This window comes from Urtica dioica, chromosome 12 (assembly GCF_054948205.1).
Source record: "Urtica dioica subsp. dioica isolate 48M chromosome 12, U.dioica_male_clone48M_v1_H2, whole genome shotgun sequence".
Classification (NCBI taxonomy): Eukaryota; Viridiplantae; Streptophyta; class Magnoliopsida; order Rosales; family Urticaceae; genus Urtica; species Urtica dioica.
This window is the reverse complement of record NC_142767.1, coordinates 23,310,129-23,323,333: the sequence shown is the minus strand read 5'-3', so window position 1 is coordinate 23,323,333 and position 13,205 is coordinate 23,310,129.

The following is a 13,205-nucleotide window of genomic DNA, read 5'->3' as shown; positions in this document are numbered from 1 at the left end:
TTCAACAAATCCTCTTCAGAGCCAAAGGGGTTAGTACACGAAAAATTGCAAAATTTGAAACTGCCATAACTCTTTCATATGGTGTGAGATTTTGAAGATTCTTGTCTCTTTTGGTCGACGGTTACCATGTTTTCGAGAATATGTAGACGTATCATTAGTTTTCGATCCGAATAAAAATTTCACAAATCCGCTTCAAAGCCAAAGGGGTTAGTACACGAAAAAATTGCAAAATTTGAAACTGCCATAACTCTTTCATATGTTGTGAGATTTTGAAGATTCTTGTCTCTTTTGGTGGACGGTTACCATGTTTACGAGAATATGTAGACGTATCATTAGTTTTCGATGCCAATAAAAATTTCACATATCCGCTTCAAAGCCAAAGGGGTTAGTACGCGAAAAAATTGCAAAATTTGAAACTGCCATAACTCTTTCATATGGTGTGAGATTTTGAAGATTCTTGTCTCTTTTGGTCGACGGTTACCATGTTTTCGAGAATATGTAGACGTATCATTAGTTTTCAATCCCAATAAAAATTTCACAAATCCGCTTCAAAGCCAAAGGGGTTAGTACACGAAAAAAATGCAAAATTTGAAACTGCCATAACTCTTTCATATGGTGTGAGATTTTGAAGATTCTTGTCTCTTTTGGTCGATGGTTACCATAGTTTCAAGAATAAGTAGACGTATCATCAGTTTTCGATGCCTATAAAAATTTCACAAATCCTCTTCAAAGCCAAAGGGGTTAGTACACGAAAAAATTGCAAAATTTGAAACTGCCATAACTCTTTCATATGGTGTAAGATTTTGAAGGTTCTTGTCTCTTTTGGTCGATGCTTACCATGTTTTCGAGAATATGTAGACGTATCAATAGTTTTCGATGCCTATAAAAATTTCACAAATCCTCTTCAAAGCGAAAGGGGTTAGTACACGAAAAAATTGCAAAATTTGAAACTGCCATAACTCTTTCATATGGTGTGAGATTTTGAAGATTCTTGTCTCTTTTGGTCGATGGTTACCATGTTTTCGTGAATATGTAGACGTATCATTAGTTTTCGATGCCTATAAAAATTTCACAAATTCTCTTCAAAGCCAAAGGGGTTAGTACACGAAAAAATTGCAAAATTTGAAACTGCCATAACTCTTTCATATGGTGTGAGATTTTGAAGATTCTTGTCTCTTTTGGTCGATGGTTACCATGTTTTCGAAAATATGTAGACGTATCATTAGTTTTCGATGCCTGTAAAAATTTCACAAATCCTCTTCAAAGCGAAAGGGGTTATTACACGAAAAAATTGCAAAATTTGAAACTGCCATAACTCTTTCATATGGTGTGAGATTTTGAAGCTTCTTGTCTCTTTTGGTCGACGGTTACCATGTTTTTTAGAATATGTAGACGTATCATTAGTTTTCGATCCCAATAGAAATTTCACAAATCCGCTTCAAAGCCAAAGGGGTTAGTACACGAAAAAATTGCAAAATTTGAAACTGCCATAACTCTTTCATAGGTGTGAGATTTTTAATATTCTTGTCTCTTTTGGTAGATGGTTACCATGTTTTCGTGAATATGTAGACGTATCATTAGTTTTCGATGCCTATAAAAATTTCACAAATCCTCTTCAAAGCCAAAGGGTAAGTACACGAAAAAATTGCAAAATTTTAAACTGCAATAACTCTTTCATATGGTATGAGATTTTAAAGATTCTTGTCTCTTTTGGTCGACGGTTACCATTTTTTCGAGAATATGTAGACGTATCATTAGTTTTCGATCCGAATAAAAATTTCACAAATCCGCTTCAAAGCCAAAGGGGTTAGTACCCGAAAAAATTGCAAAATTTGAAACTGCCATAACTCTTTCATATGGTGTATGATTTTGAAGATTCTTGTCTCTTTTGGTCGATGGTTACCATGTTTTCGAGAATATGTAGACGTATCATTAGTTTTCGATGCCTGTAAAAATTTCACAAATCCTCTTCAAAGCCAAAGGGGTTAGTACACGATAAAATTGCAAAATTTGAAACTGCCATAACTCTTTCATATGGTGTGAGATTTTGAAGATAGTTTTCGATGCCTATAAAAATTTCACAAATCCGCTTCAAAGCCAAAGGGGTTAGTACACGAAAAAATTGCAAAATTTGAAACTGCCATAACTCTTTCATATGGTGTGAGATTTTGAAGATTCTTGTCTCTTTTGGTCGACGGTTACCATGTTTTCGAGAATATGTAGACGTATCATTAGTTTTCGATCCCAATAAAAATTTCACAAATCCGCTTCAAACCCAAAGGGGTTAGTACACGAAAAAATTGCAAAATTTGAAACTGCCATAACTCTTTCATATGGTGTATGATTTTGAAGATTCTTGTCTCTTTTGGTCGATGGTTGCCATGTTTTCGAGAATATGTAGACGTATCATTAGTTTTCGATGCCTGTAAAAATTTCACAAATCCTCTTCAAAGCCAAAGGGGTTAGTACACGAAAAAATTGCAAAATTTGAAACTGCCATAACTCTTTCATATGGTGTGAGATTTTGAAGATTCTTGTCTCTTTTGGTCGACGGTTACCATGTTTTCGAGAATATGTAGACGTATCATTAGTTTTCGATCCCAATAAAAATTTCACAAATCCGCTTCAAAGCCTAAGGGGTTAGTACACGAAAAAATTGCAAAATTTGAAACTGCCATAACTCTTTCATATGGTGTGAGATTTTGAAGATTCTTGTCTCTTTTGGTCGATGGTTACCATTTTTTCGTGAATATTTAGACGTATCATTAGTTTTCGATGCCTGTAATAATTTCACAAATCCTCTTCAAAGCCAAAGGGGTTAGTACACGATAAAATTGCAAAATTTGAAACTGCCATAACTCTTTCATATGGTGTGAGATTTTGAAGATTCTTGTCTCTTTTGGTTTACGGTTACCATGTTTTCGAGAATATGTAGACGTATCATTAGTTTTCGATCCCAATAAAATTTCACAAATCCGCTTCAAAGCCAAAGGGGTTAGTACACGAAAAAATTGCAAAATTTGAAACTGCCATAACTCTTTCATATGGTGTATGATTTTGAAGATTCTTGTCTCTTTTGGTCGATGGTTGCCATGTTTTCGAGAATATGTAGACGTATCATTAGTTTTCGATGCCTGTAATAATTTCACAAATCCTCTTCAAAGCCAAAGGGTTTAGTACACGATAAAATTGCAAAATTTGAAACTGCCATAACTCTTTCATATGGTGTGAGATTTTGAAGATTCTTGTCTCTTTTGGTTTACGGTTACCATGTTTTCGAGAATATGTAGACGTATCATTAGTTTTCGATCCCAATAAAAATTTCACAAATCCGCTTCAAAGCCAAAGGGGTTAGTACACGAAAAAATTGCAAAATTTGAAACTGCCATAACTCTTTCATATGGTGTATGATTTTGAAGATTCTTGTTTCTTTTGGTCGATGGTTGCCATGTTTTTGAGAATATGTAGACGTATCATTAGTTTTCGATGCCTGTAAAAATTTCACAAATCCTCTTCAAAGCCAAAGGGTTTAGTACACGAAAAAATTGCAAAATTTGAAACTGCAATAACTCTTTCATATGGTATGAGATTTTGAAGATTCTTGTCTCTTTTGGTCGACGGTTACCATGTTTTCGAGAATATGTAGACGTATCATTAGTCTTCGATTCCTATAAAAATTTCACAAATCCTCTTCAAAGCCAAAGGGGTTAGTACACGAAAAAATTGCAAAATTTGAAACTGCAATAACTCTTTCATATGGTATGAGATTTTGAAGATTCTTGTCTCTTTTGGTCGATGGTTGACATGTTTTCGAGAATATGTAGACGTATCATTAGTTTTCGATCCGAATAAAAATTTCACAAATCCGCTTCAAAGCCTAAGGGCTACACGAAAAAATTGCAAAATTTGAAACTGCCATAACTCTTTCATATGGTGTATGATTTTGAAGATTCTTGTCTCTTTTGGTCGATGGTTACCATGTTTTCGAGAATATATAGACGTATCATTAGTTTTCGGTGCCTGTAAAAATTTCACAAATCCTCTTCAAAGCCAAAGGGGTTAGTACACGATAAAATTGCAAAATTTGAAACTGCCATAACTCTTTCATATGGTGTGAGATTTTGAAGATTCTTGTCTCTTTTGGTCGATGGTTACCATGTTTTCGAGAATATGTAGACGTATCATTAGTTTTCAATGCCTATAAAAATTTCACAAATTCGCTTCAAAGCCAAAGGGGTTAGTACACGAAAAAATTGCAAAATTTGAAACTGCCATAACTCTTTCATATGGTGTGAGATTTTGAAGATTCTTGTCTCTTTTGGTCGACGGTTACCATGTTTTCGAGAATATGTAGACGTATCATTAGTTTTCGATCCCAATAAAAATTTCACAAATCCGCTTCAAAGCCAAAGGGGTTAGTACACGAAAAAATTGCAAAATTTGAAACTGCCATAACTCTTTCATATAGTGTATGATTTTGAAGATTCTTGTCTCTTTTCGTCGATGGTTACCATGTTTTCGAGAATATGTAGACGTATCATTAGTTTTCGATGCCTGTAAAAATTTCACAAATCCTCTTCAAAGCCAAAGGGGTTAGTACACGAAAAAATTGCAAAATTTGAAATTGCCATAACTCTTTCATATGGTGTATGATTTTGAAGATTCTTGTATCTTTTGGTCGATGGTTACCATGTTTTCTAGAATATGTAGACGTATCATTAGTTTTCGATGCATGTAAAAATTTCACAAATCCTCTTCAAAGCCAAAGGGGTTAGTACACGATAAAATTGCAAAATTTGAAACTGCCATAACTCTTTCATATGGTGTGAGATTTTGAAGATTCTTGTCTCTTTTGGTCGACGGTTACCATGTTTTCGAGAATATGTAGACGTATCATTAGTTTTCGATCCCAATAAAAATTTCACAAATCCGCTTCAAAGCCAAAGGGGTTAGTTCACGATAAAATTGCAAAATTTGAAACTGCCATAACTCTTACATATGGTGTGAGATTTTGAAGATTCTTGTCTCTTTTGGTCGATGGTTACCATGTTTTCGTGAATATGTAGACGTATCATTAGTTTTCGATGCCTGTAAAAATTTCACAAATCCTCTTCAAAGCCAAAGGGGTTAGTACACGAAAAAATTGCAAAATTTGAAACTGCCATAACTCTTTCATATGGTGTGAGATTTTGAAGATTCTTGTTTTTTTTGGTCGACGGTTACCATGTTTTCGAGAATATGTAGACGTATCATTAGTTTTCGATCCCAATAAAAATTTCACAAATCCGCTTCAAAGCCAAAGGGGTTAGTACACGAAAAAATTGCAAAATTTGAAACTGCCATAACTCTTTCATATGGTGTGAGATTTTGAAGATTCTTGTCTCTTTTGGTCGATGGTTACCATGTTTTTGTGAATATGTAGACGTATCATTATTTTTCGATGCCTATAAAAATTTCACAAATCCTCTTCAAAGCCAAAGGGGTTAGTACACGAAAAAATTGCAAAATTTGAAACTGCAATAACTCTTTCATATGGTATGAGATTTTGAAGATTCTTGTCTCTTTTGGTCGACGGTTACCATGTTTTCGAGAATATGTAGACGTATCATTAGTTTTCGATCCCAATAAAAATTTCACAAATCCGCTTCAAAGCCAAATGGGTTAGTACACGAAAAAATTACAAAATTTGAAACTGCCATAACTCTTTCATATGGTGTGAGATTTTGAAGATTCTTGTCTCTTTTGGTCGACGGTTACAATGTTTTCGAGAATATGTAGACGTATCATTAGTTTTCGATCCCAATAAAAATTTCACAAATCCGCTTCAAAGCCAAAGGGGTTAGTACACGAAAAAATTGCAAAATTTGAAACTGCCATAACTCTTTCATATGGTGTGAGATTTTGAAGATTCTTGTCTCTTTTGGTCGACGGTTACCATGTTTTCGAGAATATGTAGACGTATCATTAGTTTTCGATCCCAATAAAAATTTCACAAATCCGCTTCAAAGCCAAAGGGGTTAGTACACGAAAAAATTGCAAAATTTGAAACTGCCATAACTCTTTCATATGGTGTGAGATTTTGAAGATTCTTGTCTCATTTGGTCAACGGGTACCATGTTTTCGAGAATATGTAGACGTATCATTAGTTTTCGATCCCAATAAAAATTTCACAAATCCGCTTCAAAGCCAAAGGGGTTAGTATACGAAAAAATTGCAAAATTTGAAACTGCCATAACTCTTTCATATGGTGTGTGATTTTGAAGATTCTTGTCTCTTTTGGTCGACGGTTACCATGTTTTCGAGAATATGTAGACGTATCATTAGTTTTCGATCCCAATAAAAATTTCACAAATCCGCTTCAAAGCCAAAGGGGTTAGTACACGAAAAAATTGCAAAATTTGAAACTGCCATAACTCTTTCATATGGTGTGAGATTTTGAAGATTCTTGTCTCTTTTGGTCGATGGTTACCATGTTTTCGAGAATATGTAGACGTATCATTAGTTTTCGATGCCTGTAAAACTTTCACAAATCCTCTTCAAAGTCAAAGGGGTTAGTACACGAAAAAATTGCAAAATTTGAAACTGCCATAACTCTTTCATATGGTGTGAGATTTTGAAGATTCTTGTCTCTTTTGGTCGACGGTTACCATGTTTTCGAGAATATGTAGACGTATCATTAGTTTTCGATCCCAATAAAAATTTCACAAATCCGCTTCAAAGCCAAAGGGGTTAGTACACGATAAAATTGCAAAATTTGAAACTGCCATAACTCTTTCATATGGTGTGAGATTTTGAAGATTCTTGTCTCTTTTGGTCGATGGTTACCATGTTTTCGTGAATATGTAGACGTATCATTAGTTTTCGATGCCTGTAAAAATTTCACAAATCCTCTTCAAAGCCAAAGGGGTTAGTACACGAAAAAATTGCAAAATTTGAAACTGCCATAACTCTTTCATATGGTGTGAGATTTTGAAGATTCTTGTCTCTTTTGGTCGACGGTTACCATGTTTTCGAGAATATGTAGACGTATCATTAGTTTTCGATCCCAATAAAAATTTCACAAATCCGCTTCAAAGCCAAAGGGGTTAGTACACGAAAAAATTGCAAAATTTGAAACTGCCATAACTCTTTCATATGGTGTGAGATTTTGAAGATTCTTGTCTCTTTTGGTCGATGGTTACCATGTCTTCGTGAATATGTAGACGTATCATTATTTTTCGATGCCTATAAAAATTTCACGAATCCTCTTCAAAGCCAAAGGGGTTAGTACACGAAAAAATTGCAAAATTTGAAACTGCAATAACTCTTTCATATGGTATGAGATTTTGAAGATTCTTGTCTCTTTTGGTCGACGGTTACCATGTTTTCGAGAATATGTAGACGTATCATTAGTTTTCGATCCCAATAAAAATTTCACAAATCCGCTTCAAAGCCAAAGGGGTTAGTACACGAAAAAATTGCAAAATTTGAAACTGCCATAACTCTTTCATATGGTGTGAGATTTTGAAGATTCTTGTCTCTTTTGGTCGACGGTTACAATGTTTTCGAGAATATGTAGACGTATCATTAGTTTTCGATCCCAATAAAAATTTCACAAATCCGCTTCAAAGCCAAAGGGGTTAGTACACGAAAAAATTGCAAAATTTGAAACTGCCATAACTCTTTCATATGGTGTGAGATTTTGAAGATTCTTGTCTCTTTTGGTCGACGGTTACCATGTTTTCGAGAATATGTAGACGTATCATTAGTTTTCGATCCCAATAAAAATTTCACAAATCCGCTTCAAAGCCAAAGGGGTTAGTACACGAAAAAATTGCAAAATTTGAAACTGCCATAACTCTTTCATATGGTGTGAGATTTTGAAGATTCTTGTCTCTTTTGGTCGATGGTTACCATGTCTTCGTGAATATGTAGACGTATCATTATTTTTCGATGCCTATAAAAATTTCACGAATCCTCTTCAAAGCCAAAGGGGTTAGTACACGAAAAAATTGCAAAATTTGAAACTGCCATAACTCTTTCATATGGTGTGAGATTTTGAAGATTCTTGTCTCTTTTGGTCGACGGTTACCATGTTTTCGAGAATATGTAGACGTATCATTAGTTTTCGATCCCAATAAAAATTTCACAAATCCGCTTCAAAGCCAAAGGGGTTAGTACACGAAAAAATTGCAAAATTTGAAACTGCCATAACTATTTCATATGGTGTGAGATTTTGAAGATTCTTGTCTCTTTTGGTCGACGGTTACCATGTTTTCGAGAATATGTAGACGTATCATTAGTTTTCGATCCCAATAAAAATTTCACAAATCCGCTTCAAAGCCAAAGGGGTTAGTATACGAAAAAATTGCAAAATTTGAAACTGCCATAACTCTTTCATATGGTGTGAGATTTTGAAGATTCTTGTCTCTTTTGGTCGACGGTTACCATGTTTTCGAGAATATGTAGACGTATCATTAATTTTCGATCCCAATAAAAATTTCACAAATCCGCTTCAAAGCCAAAGGGGTTAGTACACGAAAAAATTGCAAAATTCGAAACTGCCATAACTCTTTCATATGGTGTGAGATTTTGAAGATTCTTGTCTCTTTTGGTCGATGGTTACCATGTTTTCGAGAATATGTAGACGTATCATTAGTTTTCGATGCCTGTAAAACTTTCACAAATCCTCTTCAAAGTCAAAGGGGTAGTACACGAAAAAATTGCAAAATTTGAAACTGCCATAACTCTTTCATATGGTGTGAGATTTTGAAGCTTCTTGTCTCTTTTGGTCGACGGTTACCATGTTTTTGAGAATATGTAGACGTATCATTAGTTTTCGATCCCAATAAAAATTTCACAAATCCGCTTCAAAGCCAAAGGGGTTAGTACACGAAAAAATTGCAAAATTTGAAACTGCCATAACTCTTTCATAGGTGTGAGATTTTGAAGATTCTTGTCTCTTTTGGTCGATGGTTACCATGTTTTCGTGAATATGTAGACGTATCATTAGTTTTCGATGCCTATAAAAATTTCACAAATCCGCTTCAAAGCCAAATGGGTTACTACACGAAAAAATTGGAAAATTTGAAACTCCCATAACTCTTTCATATGGTGTATGATTTTGAAGATTCTTGTCTCTTTTGGTCGATGGTTGCCATGTTTTCGAGAATATGTAGACGTATCATTAGTTTTCGATGCCTGTAAAAATTTCACAAATCCTCTTCAAAGCCAAAGGGGTTAGTACACGATAAAATTGCAAAATTTGAAACTGCCATAACTCTTTCATATGGTGTGAGATTTTGAAGATTCTTGTCTCTTTTGGTCGACGGTTACCATGTTTTCGAGAATATGTAGACGTATCATTAGTTTTCGATCCCAATAAAAATTTCACAAATCCGCTTCAAAGCCAAAGGGGTTAGTACACGAAAAAATTGCAAAATTTGAAACTGCCATAACTCTTTCATATGGTGTGAGATTTTGAAGATTCTTGTCTCTTTTGGTCGATGGTTACCATGTTTTCGTGAATATGTAGACGTATCATTAGTTTTCGATGCCTGTAAAAATTTCACAAATCCTCTTCAAAGCCAAAGGGGTTAGTACACGAAAAAATTGCAAAATTTGAAACTGCCATAACTCTTTCATATGGTGTGAGATTTTGAAGCTTCTTGTCTCTTTTGGTCGACGGTTACCATGTTTTCGAGAATATGTAAACGTATCATTAGTTTTCGATCCCAATAAAAATTTCACAAATCCGCTTCAAACCCAAAGGGGTTAGTATACGAAAAAATTGCAAAATTTGAAACTGCAATAACTCTTTCATATGGTATGAGATTTTGAAGATTCTTGTCTCTTTTGGTCGACGGTTACCATGTTTTCGAGAATATGTTGACGTATCATTAGTTTTCGATCCGAATAAAAATTTCACAAATCCGCTTCAAAGCCAAAGGGGTTAGTACACGAAAAAATTGCAAAATTTGAAACTGCAATAACTCTTTCATATGGTATGAGATTTTGAAGATTCTTGTCTCTTTTGGTCGACGGTTACCATGTTTTCGAGAATATGTAGACGTATCATTAGTTTTCGATCCCAATAAAAATTTCACAAATCCGCTTCAAAGCCAAAGGGGTTAGTACACGAAAAAATTGCAAAATTTGAAACTGCCATAACTCTTTCATATGGTGTGAGATTTTGAAGATTCTTGTCTCTTTTGGTCGATGGTTACCATGTTTTCGAGAATATGTAGACGTATCATTAGTTTTCGATGCCTGTAAAACTTTCACAAATCCTCTTCAAAGTCAAAGGGGTTAGTACACGAAAAAATTGCAAAATTTGAAACTGCCATAACTCTTTCATATGGTGTGAGATTTTGAAGATTCTTGTCTCTTTTGGTCGACGGTTACCATGTTTTCGAGAATATGTAGACGTATCATTAGTTTTCGATCCCAATAAAAATTTCACAAATCCGCTTCAAAGCCAAAGGGGTTAGTACACGATAAAATTGCAAAATTTGAAACTGCCATAACTCTTTCATATGGTGTGAGATTTTGAAGATTCTTGTCTCTTTTGGTCGATGGTTACCATGTTTTCGTGAATATGTACACGTATCATTAGTTTTCGATGCCTGTAAAAATTTCACAAATCCTCTTCAAAGCCAAAGGGGTTAGTACACGAAAAAATTGCAAAATTTGAAACTGCCATAACTCTTTCATATGGTGTGAGATTTTGAAGATTCTTGTCTCTTTTGGTCGACGGTTACCATGTTTTCGAGAATATGTAGACGTATCATAAGTTTTCGATCCCAATTAAAATTTCACAAATCCGCTTCAAAGCCAAAGGGGTTAGTACACGAAAAAATTGCAAAATTTGAAACTGCCATAACTCTTTCATATGGTGTGAGATTTTGAAGATTCTTGTCTCTTTTGGTCGATGGTTACCATGTCTTCGTGAATATGTAGACGTATCATTATTTTTCGATGCCTATAAAAATTTCACGAATCCTCTTCAAAGCCAAAGGGGTTAGTACACGAAAAAATTGCAAAATTTGAAACTGCAATAACTCTTTCATATGGTATGAGATTTTGAAGATTCTTGTCTCTTTTGGTCGACGGTTACCATGTTTTCGAGAATATGTAGACGTATCATTAGTTTTCGATCCCAATAAAAATTTCACAAATCCGCTTCAGAGCCAAAGGGGTTAGTACACGAAAAAATTGCAAAATTTGAAACTGCCATAACTCTTTCATATGGTGTGAGATTTTGAAGATTCTTGTCTCTTTTGGTCGACGGTTACAATGTTTTCGAGAATATGTAGACGTATCATTAGTTTTCAATCCCAATAAAAATTTCACAAATCCGCTTCAAAGCCAAAGGGGTTAGTACACGAAAAAATTGCAAAATTTGAAACTGCCATAACTCTTTCATATGGTGTGAGATTTTGAAGATTCTTGTCTCTTTTGGTCGACGGTTACCATGTTTTCGAGAATATGTAGACGTATCATTAGTTTTCGATCCCAATAAAAATTTCACAAATCCGCTTCAAAGCCAAAGGGGTTAGTATACGAAAAAATTGCAAAATTTGAAACTGCCATAACTCTTTCATATGGTGTGAGATTTTGAAGATTCTTGTCTCTTTTGGTCGACGGTTACCATGTTTTCGAGAATATGTAAACGTATCATTAATTTTCGATCCGAATAAAAATTTCACAAATCCGCTTCAAAGCCAAAGGGGTTAGTACACGAAAAAATTGCAAAATTTGAAACTGCCATAACTCTTTCATATGGTGTGAGATTTTGAAGATTCTTGTCTCTTTTGGTCGATGGTTACCATGTTTTCGAGAATATGTAGACGTATCATTAGTTTTCGATGCCTGTAAAACTTTCACAAATCCTCTTCAAAGTCAAAGGGGTTAGTACACGAAAAAATTGCAAAATTTGAAACTGCCATAACTCTTTCATATGGTGTGAGATTTTGAAGATTCTTGTCTCTTTTGGTCGACGGTTACCATGTTTTCGAGAATATGTACACGTATCATTAGTTTTCGATCCCAATAAAAATTTCACAAATGCGCTTCAAAGCCAAAGGGGTTAGTACAAGAAAAAATTAAAAAATTTGAAACTGCCATAACTCTTTCATATGGTGTGAGATTTTGAAGATTCTTGTCTCTTTTGGTCGATCGTTACCATGTTTTCGAGAATATGTAGACGTATCATTAGTTTTCGATGCCTATAAAAATTTCACAAATTCTCTTCAAAGCCAAAGGGGTTAGTACACGAAAAAATTGCAAAATTTGAAACTGCCATAACTTTTTCATATGGTGTGAGATTTTGAAGATTCTTGTCTCTTTTGGTCGATGGTTACCATGTTTTCGAGAATATGTAGACGTATCATTAGTTTTCGATGCCTATAAAAATTTCACAAATCCTCTTCAAAGCGGAAGGGGTTAGTACACGAAAAAATTGCAAAATTTTAAACTGCCATAACTCTTTCATATGGTGTATGATTTTGAAGATTCTTGTCTCTTTTGGTCGATGGTTACCATGTTTTCGAGAATATGTAGACGTATCATTAGTTTTCGATGCCTGTAAAAATTTCACAAATCCTCTTCACAGCCAAAGGGGTTAGTACACGAAAAAATTGCAAAATTTGAAACTGCCATAACTCTTTCATATGGTGTGAGATTTTGAAGATTCTTGTCTCTTTTGGTCGACGGTTACCATGTTTTCGAGAATATGTAGACGTATCATTAGTTTTCAATCCCAATAAAAATTTCACAAGTCCGCTTCAAAGCCAAAGGGGTTAGTACACGAAAAAAATGCAAAATTTGAAACTGCCATAACTCTTTCATACGGTGTGAGATTTTGAAGATTCTTGTCTCTTTTGGTTGATGGTTACCATATTTTCAAGAATAAGTAGACGTATCATCAGTTTTCGATGCCTATAAAAATTTCACAAATCCTCTTCAAGTACACGAAAAAATTGCAAAATTAGAAACTGCCATAACTCTTTCATATGGTGTAAGATTTTTAAGATTCTTGTCTCTTTTGGTCGATGCTTACCATGTTTTCGAGAATATGTAGACGTATCAATAGTTTTCGATGCCTATAAAAATTTCACAAATCCTCTTCAAAGCGAAAGGGGTTAGTACACGAAAAAATTGAAAAAATTGAAACTGCCATAACTCTTTCATATGGTGTAAGATTTTGAAGATTCATGTCTCTTTTG